Below are 9,299 nucleotides of genomic sequence, written 5' to 3' on the forward strand. Positions count from 1 at the left end.
TCACTCTGGAAACCTAGTTCCTGCAGAAAGGAGGAATTCACACCCAGGCTGGTCTCTGTTGACTATAATTAGAACCCAGGGCTCTCACCATCTCAAAAGAAGGCTTGAGAAATAGAGGGGGATCAGAAGAAGAAACGAAGGTAAGCAAATATTGTTGGAACATTCCATGGCAAAGCCCCCGGGTTACCTAGAGGTCTCTGAGTCTGTGCCTGTCCTTGTGGTCTAGAATCTTTCACACAGTGCTGATTTCCAACCTCTTCTTATTAGTACTAGGTCATTTTTAAAATCTAATTTTAATGTATTCCTTCCACAATTTATGTTAAGTGCCCAATACACGCCAGACATTGCTCTAGGCACTTGAAGGACATCAGCTTTAATTTGAAGTTATGATAAAAAAGATTAAGGCTCAGCCTCAGATCACTGGATCTTATTTTGCAGAGTCTATCATTTAGGTGGCCTGGGTATGACCACAGGTGTGTGCTCCTGAGCTGTGTATGGCATACAACACAGGTAGGATGACGCACACATGTGCAAGACACCCACAGGCAGCAAGCAGGGATTTGTGTACAGGTGTATACCTATTTTGCCCTAAAACAAATTAGGTCAGGACTCTTCTCCCCCTCACTCCCCTTCCAAGCAAAATAAAATAAAACTTTATAGCAAATGGAATTCCAGCCTTTGCACATGTGTATGTGTGTGAGTGTGGGTAGACTATTTCTGAACGTCTTCACAGGCAGGTTTATGATCTGGGGGAGGACTGAGTCTCCAACGGCTGGCTCAGGAGAGAGGGCCCTTTGTGTGGCTGCCCAGTTGCTGCAAAAGCATGCTGGCCGGGGTGGCCTCACCCTCGACAGAGCAGAACTGGGGGCCTGAGCTAGCCCACCCGCTCCTCAGAAGCTGCCCAGGACTGGCCTTCTCTGCACTCCCAGGCGGGATGCTGCTAATTGGAAACACATGGTCCCTGGGAGGCCGAGCCTCTGAGCCTGGGCGGGATGGCAGGCACACACACATACATCCGCATGCGGTGTCACATCAGCTCAAACACAAACATCCATGCACATCCTTCACAAGAGCACACACACACCACAAACATGCCATCTCACAGTCACACATTCTCGCAAACACTTGCAAACCCAACTCCCAAACCCACTGTCACACATATCCTCCCCCAAAATCTCACAAAAAGTCACATTTCCCTTAGCCTTGACCCTGATGGGCAGGCACCCCCTCTCCACTGACCACCTGGACCTCCCTTCCCACACCCCGGAGAGACCATTCCAGGTGCCCTCAGGCTCGCAGTGGCCCAGTTTAATTCAGTGTTGCTTGTTTGGACACCTAGAATCGGGAGAGATTCTAGGCAGGGGTTTTTGCAACTCCAGTGGAGCCATGATGTTGAATTCTACTCCAAACGGACGGCAGCATCTGTGTTTGAAGGAAACTAAAAGTATTTCTGGTTGCAACCTTCTCACTCCTCCTGCACCCTGAGTCATGGAAGGAGGGGGTGTTCATTTGGCTTCGGGGTGTATATGTCTAAAAGGATAAAAGGAGAACAGATTTACTTAGGTATTTTTTGTCTATTTCTGCGCTTCAAGAGGATTTCATTTGGACATCCTTTAAGACAATTCTTATTACCAGGTTTCTTCTATCTTAAATTGCAACTAAATTTCAGTGAACGTATTTTTTCCTGTTTTGCCAAACTTTGGCTGTTCATTTCAAATGTTATACAACATCTTGCACCTTGATTTTTTGTAAAGCAAAACTGAGAAAGTTAAACCTTCAGTACACTCACATACCCTGGCAAAACAGCCTTGCCCAAGTTTATGCTGGAAGTGCGTGGAGTTTTTGCTGGAGGTGCCTGGAACCTGGGCCTCCCGGCAGCCATCTGACCTGAAAGCCAAGCCCCATTGCCGGCTCTCTCTGCTGCCCTTTGTCTTTAAGGAATTACGAGTGAGCTAGGCCCAGCATAATAAACCTGTCACACCTCTGCAGCTGTTTAGGGGCGCAGACTGGGCAGTGCAGGCCGCACGACCTTAAGGGAGCGCTAAAGGGCGTGGGCCGTTGATGCCTCGCACAAGATGGCTCCTTCGGAAGGCCGGGTCGCTCGGCCTTGGCGCCAATGTGGGGCGGGTCGGCGCTGGCAAACCCTACCGGGGTGGCTTTGAGTTCTTTTTCGCCCCTTTTAATCACCTTCACCTACACCAACCGCCACGAACCTCGTGGAACCTCTGGCAGCCAGTTGGAGGGCTCCTGGCGGATGCGAGGAGTGTTATTATAACACTGTGTTATTAGAGCTTGGAGCAGGCAGCAACACTTTAAACATTCACTTGAAAATAACCTTAAATGTATTGTTTACAAATAACTTAAACACCCTCCGCCACAAATCTCAAAGCACCCTCCGCACTTTCTTTGTCTGTGGGAATTCCTACCGGGTAAATTCTGTGTTAAGGTGCAGCCCATACAGGACCCTGTATTTTCTATGACCTGGAGCCTTGATTGTCCGCGGGTAGCATAGAGAGGTGGCGGCAGCGCCCATTCAGATTTTACAAAACGAGTGTCCCTGCGTATGCATGGACGTGCCTTACAAAGAGATCTTCACGTCTGTACCTGCCACGCGCACCCTCCAAAAATTGTGGATTGTCCTCACGGGGTTAGCTAATACTTTTCACAAGCAGCAACGACAATGGGGCACAAAGAGGTGCTAGGAGCGGGCCCACCGTCCACAGTGTCCCCAGAGAACACTCGGGATTTGGGCCTGATTTCCTCCATGAGTAGGAGGCGTCCCCGCCCCATGCCAAGCTGGCCCGAGGCCTCCCCGCTCACACTTCCGGTGCCTGGGCGTCTTCGAGGGGCTGTGTCGTCGAGGTTATTACTCGCGATTGGATCTCGGGTGGTGTTGCTGTCCTCGGGCCCCCGAGCCGGCCCGGGGGTCTGCACGGCCCAGGCCTGAGCTACAGGCTTCCCCTGCAGGGCGCTCTGGGAGCGAGCTCTATCCCCAAAGCCCATTTCCAAGTCCCGGGTACGACTACGACGCTGGGGCAGGCCACCCCACCCTCACCCCTTTCCGCGGCCAGGGCGCCTCTGCTGAGAGCTGACGACCCCCGCCTGACCCCAGGCCCCACCGCCTAGTCCCGGCTCCCGCCCTTCCTCCAAGGTCAGGGGTCACACACAGCGGACGCCCCGTTCTCAGCTGCCCCTTTGATCTCTGAATTAGGGAGCCAGCGTGTCCGCTAGGGCGTGCTCTGCTATGGGCACTGGGACCCCTTTACTGCTTCGGGAAAGAGCACCGACGGCAAGTGGGAAGACCTAGACTGCCCGCGTTCCCGCTCCCCAGCTCTGCGACCACCGGCCAGGCTCTCAGCCCCGGGGCTTCCCTGCTCGGGTTTTGAGGGAGGGGCCGGACCTTCGAGCCCACAGACCCGCCACCGCGCCTGCGCACGCGCCGGCCGCGAGCCCCTAGATGCAGGCCTGGGCGGCTCTGGCCCGCGCACTTGTCCCTGCGCCGGCTGCCTCGCTCTCCGGAGCTCCTGCTCGCGCGGAGAGTTGGGGCAGGACTGAAGCACTGTGGTTCATTACAGCATCCCCTCGCCGTCAGCAGTCTCGGCCACGCGAATGCGCCAGTGCGCTCAGGCGCACGCAGAGACTGGTGCGGCAGCCTTGGGGCCAAAGGAAAGCGAGCAAAGGTGGTTGGCGAACTGGGACACGCAATTGAAGTTGGGGCTGCAACTACTCCCTCCGCTTCTGGGGAGCCACGGGCCCGGGCACGCCTAGGAGGTGGCTGCACAGCCCGAGGCCCGGGCGGGAGTGGCGGGCAAGAGAATGTATATTTGGAAGGGGTCAGGACCTCGGCTGGAGTCTGGCTTTTTATGGCGAGGAAGCCGACTGGGAAGGGCCTTCTGGCGAGGCTTTCCTGTTGTGCCACTTTTCCCCGGCAGCGCCGAGCGCGGAGAACGCGGGGCTGCAGCGGGGCGTGGGAGGGGGCTTTACCCAGCGGCTCCGAGGACTCGACTCGGGTCGGGCCTGGCGGGTAGGCCCTCCCGGTAGCCAGCTGGTAAATGCAGCAAACTGTCACGTTATTCCGCAGCCACCAAACACTTAATGTAAATCGCTGTCCTGCGCCTCCGGAAGAATCCGTCGAACCTGAGAGGGGAGAGAGGGTGGGGGTGGGCTCGCAGGAAGCCCTACAGGCAGCAGGGACTGCTGACCCAGGACGTCAACCGCTCGAGTTCTCTCTGGGAATTTCTAGCACCCAGACTGCCCTGACTGTGGGAATCACGGTGGGACCTCTTCCTCCTAAGGTCTCCCTGGGACTACTGGCGCGCCACCCTCGCCTCTGTGTTAGCGCACACACCTCCTCGCGATAACCAGCACAGCCACTGTGAGGCCCGCATATCATTAGCGGGTGATAATAAATAACAATCATCGGATTCACGAGGAAGCCCCTTGCCCCGGCTCCGCAGGCCCTGCTGTCCTGAGTACCCCAGCTGCGGAAAGACCCCGCGGCCGGGCCCGACCCGCGAGTGAACCCCGGGCTGCGGACCCAGCCGGGCCTACTGGACTGCCGCGTCCCCAGCGCGCTGGCGCGGGGCTCTGGGGACAGGCCTCACAGGACCCTCCTGAGCACGGTCTGGGATGCCGATTTTGCCAACTTGGAGGACAATTTTTGTTTTCTCTCTACCAACAGATTTTAAAAATCCGATCGCTGCTGAAATGTGCTTCCCACCCCGGTCGGGTTTGTACGTTTGTAGCCATTTAGGAGCCCCGGCGCAGCCTCCGGGCCCAGTGACCAGCTTTTGTACTGAAGGAAATGTGTAGGCCTTAAGAGTTAATGGCGCTAAATGTGTTGGTTTTCCTGCTTTTTCCCCGGGGGTAGGTAATGGGAGGGGTATGTCCCTCTCTCCCCCTCTTCCCTCCCCTCTCTTTCCAACTCCCTCTCTCCCCGATCCCGGGATCTAAGTCGTCCTCAGAGCACTCCAGCAAACTCCTTCCTTTCCCAACCTTGAGTTCCATGTCCCCACCCCGCTGGAACCCCTCCCTGGAGCCTCCTCTGCTTCTCTAGGCCCTGCCTAGGGTTCCACCACTTAGGTCAAGCCAGAGGCCTCACTGCCTGGCCCTGGCTCCCACTCCGATGCTCACTTGCTGGGCTCACAAACTGCTATCCCATGCCCACCCAAGTAGCACCAAGCTGTGTTGACTTAGGGGGCCAAGGAGCAGCCCACTGAGTCCCCTCCGTAGGAGGCCTGCAATCGCAGCTGCTGAAGAAGGTAGACAAGTCATATCCTAATGACACCCAGGGAGATCAGTGGGCTTGGAGGAGCCCGTGGACAGGCCAGAGAAAGAAAATGCTCTTTGGGAGAAAGGGAGGCATCCTCTAGACCAGCAGGGAGATTCTGAGCGGGAAGCAATTCCAGGCCTTCCCGAGGACCACACAGACCCAGCCTTTTCTCTCTGGCTCTGTCTCCCAGTGCAAGCTCCAGCCTTCTCCAGGACAGGCCTGAGTCTATGTGCAAGGAAATTCCAGGTCCCTACTGTATCTCCCATAATACGCTCAATATGCTGCAAATTTAAAATCAGTGAAGGAAAAAAACAAACAACCAAAAAAAATAATATAAACCAGAGGGTTTCTTTGGGGCCAGGGTAAGATGGGAAAGCAGCTTAGGTCATAAATTGAGCCTTCTGCTCGCTGTGTCGTACTTTGATTTTCAATAAGGTGGACATGGTACATTTTGCTCAATTTTCCACTAGTAATCATGTTGAGAATGTTCGTGGAGAAGCAGCTTTCATTTTCCTGAATGGGTTTTGGAGCTGGAATTCATTTACTTAAGTATTGTTTCTTTCCCAGCCGACTGGGACCTGGAACCTACCATTCCCGTGGCAGTTTGGCCCCAAGTCTGTCTGAGGCCCCAAGTCTGTCTGAGGCTTGGCATCAGGGCCAAATCTGGCCCATCACCCACATGGTGCAGTGGAAGGTGGGCCTGCAGTTTCCAGAGCTGGGCTGGAAGTGGGACATCCAGGAGAAACTTGGGTGGGGTCGGGAGAAGGATGGGGAGAAGTAACAGAGACAAAGGGACAGAGACACAAATACTCACAGAACCTAATGGTTATGGTGCATTCACACTGAAAAGGGGGAGATGGGATAACGGGGTGGGGGTGGGAAATAGGCCACGGAAATTCCAGCCAAGAAGCTACAGCCACAACTGCAAAGGAAGACATTCGTGTTAGAGTGGGAGGGAAAGCGTCAATAATGAAAGCTCTTTGCAGGGAACCTTTTGGCTGTGTTATAAATCGAAATGGGAGATTTCAGAAAGTGGGCTTTTGGAAGCTAGCATTTGGGGCCCTGTGGCAAATCTCAGTGGGTTTCTCTTCCTAAGTGGACAGTGTCAGGATAAATTAAACTTCCCTTGCTGGGAGCTCTCCTGAGCTGCCCCTTCAGATTGGTGGTGTGAAGACTGACCCAGTCTCTTGGTCCCACACCCCAGTCTCTCTGCCTGGCTGGAGAATGGCTGCCTGCACACAATCATATTCTGTCCTGCCTGGCCAGCTTTATGACTTGGCCACCATCAATCTTGCCCCTAACACGACATTTGTTTATGACTGGTGGGAAGGGCTAATGGCTTCATGAACTGTCCATGAAATGCCTATAGTGGAGAAGGCCCTGCAACACCAGGAAGGCCCAAGGAGCAGGAGACTCAGAGCTGGGCTCTGAGGTGAACGGGACCCACGAAAATGGGAGCCCCTCTCACAGCTCTGAGAGGTGGTTCGGGAGTACAGGGAAACTGTCACTCCAACTAGCCTTGCTTTGGCTGCCACCAACATCTCAGACAACACTGGTATGGGTGCCTGAGACCTGATCAAATATGGACACCTCTTGTCCCTCCTAAGCAATCTGTCCAGGCAGCCTCAACCTGTGGGGAGTTCAGGGTCTCTTGGGTTTTGCACCATTAAGAACAAAACTAATGACCCTCCACCTGAAAAAACGAGACCCTTCCTGCCCTGTGTCCTCTCCTCACCTATCAAAGTTAGGGAGAGCCCAACAGGACTATAAGGCACTCTTGTTTCATGACCCTTGTTTCTGACCCGGCAGGAAATGGCCAAGAGCTTACAGGCCACCAGTACAATCGAGGCTTATTCCTTTGCAAGCATCAATTATTAATGACACAAATTTTGTGGAATAATAAATTGTAAAATGTGTGCTTGTTTACATGCAGTCTGGTGAAAAAAGGTCTGCTAACAACATAACCCTGGAAAATTCAGCATGGGTTTCTCCCACACGTGCAACATGCCAAATGCAAGACTGCATATGGGATGTAGCATGCTGGCCTTTATGCACTCATGACATAAATTTCTAAGAAAACAAATGTGCCCATTTCTAGAGAAAGGACAAAATACTTATTCTCCTAAAGCTTTTTACAGAGTCTATTTTCAAAATTAGTCGATCCCCCACCATGGATCTGGACTGCCGTCACAGGCTCATTTCAAAATATCAAGGAGTTTTTCTTAGAATATTTCACAGAAAAATTATTCTTATTGCTAAAATAGTACAAGCTAAACGTGAAAACCTCTAAGGAATAACAGTTCCAGGTTAAATGAGGTTGGCAGAAGTTGGTTTTCTTAAATCGGATGTGAGAATCCAAAAGGTAAGGTATCCATGTAGGGGACATTACATAGATACGGTTTTTAAAATCTGAATAAGGAGCAGAACCCCTCTCCTTCCACTCAACATAGTCTCTAAACTTGCGCAGGCAACGAGTGCAGAAATGACGTCATATATGGTTAGCACAGACACCTTCTTAGACACATGTATGCTCCATGCCTAATTTTCAAACATTCGAATGGAAAGGGTAAAGCAGTTGCTAAGAAGCTTTGCTCGCGCAGGCCTGTAAACACTCTCGGACCTGCGGGCCAGGGGCTCCTCACAGGCCGCAGAAACCGCAGCACCACATGCTCACCCTGTACCGGCTTCCTCTCCAGCTTCTGGGACTGGAGCCCCGCAAGGAAGGGCAGGGGCTGCTCAAGGCCCACTCTTCGGCAGGGCAGACTTGGAAGGACCTCCAGCTGGGAGCGCGCCGACTCTTTCCCTAGCCTAGGTCACCCCAGCAGCTCGCTCCCGCCCCTGGGAACGGTGCAGAAAGCCAGCCGAGCTCTCCAGGACCGACCTGGGCCTAGGTCGGGGCTGACTGCAGTCGCCACCTTCTCAGGGCCGCAAAGCCGAGGCCCAAGGAGAGCGGAGCGTTGCAGGCACGTGGGCCCCGAACTCGCTGAGCCCGCCGTTCGCCCAAGGGCTTCTGGCGTCCATGAGTCCGAGGGATTCCCCACACGGTCACTGCCAATTGAATGGTGGCCTCTGCAAACCGACCTCACAGACCGCGTGGGGAGGCCGCCTGGGGCAGCAGCACTGTCTGGGGTAGGTCTGGCGCGGCCAGGCAGAGGCGGGTGGGCCGCGGCCGGGGTCCGGGAGGGTCTGGGATGGTCCTGCAAACGCGCAGCTCAGGGACCCGCGCCTGGAGGCTGCGGGCCGGCGCGGGGCGAGCTGTCACCCGTGAGCAATGAAGTGCCTCTGACCTTTCCACCCCAGCTGCGCTCCTAAACACACGTGTGTCTTCACAACAAAAAAGGCCAGCGAGGAGGAAATGGGAACTCGGCGGGGCCGCTCAGCACCAGGCGGAGTCGCGGGGTGACAGGGAAGGGGAGCGGGCTCCTCCAAGGGCCGTGGCCAGAGCCCTGAGGGCGCATCTCCTTTCTCGGCGGCCCCCACCCGCCCTGTCCCTGTCCCCGGCACTCCGCGCCTGCCACTCTCCCTTCTCGCGGTCTTCCCGACACCCGTACCCAACCTACTATTAAGCCAGCTAACGTAACAAGGGTCTCCTTTGACTGTTTTCTCCAGCGACTAATTTCAGAAGGAAGCCGCGGAGGCCGGGGCTCATCTGGGGTGGGAGGCGGCGGAGTGGGGTGGGAGGAGGAAGGAGCTCCAAACGCAAACAGAAGCCGAGCCCCGGGCCACCGTGGTAATTACAGCTAATTAGCTGGAGAGCGTTCCCGTTGCGAGCGGCGTCCAGGAGGCCGGCGTCGAGGCGGGCGAGACTCGGAAGAAACTGGGCCGCCGAGAAACGCCCCAGCCGGAAAGCCAAGGCGTGGGCCGCGCGGGTCTACACCCGCCACCCCCTACTCCACAGAGCCCAACCAGACACGTCGAGAACGGCACAGTCTCTGGTGACCGAGCTGCTCCGCCTCGGGCTGGGCCAGCCCGCCCGTGGGGACAGGGCCGTGTGTCACCTGGTGCTGCTCCCCTTCCGGGCCTGGAC

At 55.2% G+C, this 9,299-nt stretch overlaps 1 long non-coding RNA gene across 1 annotated transcript; it reads right to left on the reverse strand.

Annotated features, from left to right (window-relative positions):
* Nucleotides 1–1,287: 1,287 nt before the first annotated feature.
* Nucleotides 1,288–8,788, reverse strand: LOC144582054 (uncharacterized). Its single transcript, XR_013533852.1, has 2 exons — nucleotides 8,560–8,788; nucleotides 1,288–1,530 (listed from the first exon to the last, which is right to left on the reverse strand). It is a non-coding gene; the product is annotated as an uncharacterized LOC144582054 (long non-coding RNA).
* Nucleotides 8,789–9,299: the final 511 nt, after the last annotated feature.

Source organism: Callithrix jacchus, chromosome 4, assembly GCF_049354715.1.
Source record: "Callithrix jacchus isolate 240 chromosome 4, calJac240_pri, whole genome shotgun sequence".
NCBI lineage: Eukaryota > Metazoa > Chordata > Mammalia > Primates > Cebidae > Callithrix > Callithrix jacchus.